Here is a 212-nt window from a genome sequence, read left to right as displayed (position 1 = left end):
TTTTTGATTTTAATACTTAGCTGGGGGAGTAAGGAGATATTATTATATTATATAAGTGTGAGAGTATGCAGTATTGGTATGTCAGTGTGGAGTATACTGTTGGTTTGGGGAGAATTCAACCAAGATCAGTGAGAAGAAGTGTTCTCCCCAAGCATTAGACAATAGAGTTTTCACTGGAGAAAGGTGGAGAGTTGGTGGGGGGTGGGGGATGG

General features: G+C 41.0%; 1 protein-coding gene across 1 annotated transcript in view; it reads right to left on the bottom strand.

Moving 5' to 3' along the window:
* Window positions 1-212, bottom strand: part of cacna1g (calcium channel, voltage-dependent, T type, alpha 1G subunit) — a 155722-nt gene that overhangs the window by 76411 nt on the left and 79099 nt on the right. The window lies entirely within an intron of this gene.

This window comes from Morone saxatilis, unplaced genomic scaffold, assembly GCF_004916995.1.
Source record: "Morone saxatilis isolate NCDOM2014 unplaced genomic scaffold, NCSU_SB_2.0 Contig1, whole genome shotgun sequence".
NCBI lineage: Eukaryota > Metazoa > Chordata > Actinopteri > Moronidae > Morone > Morone saxatilis.
This window is presented reverse-complemented; position numbering and strand designations above follow the sequence as displayed.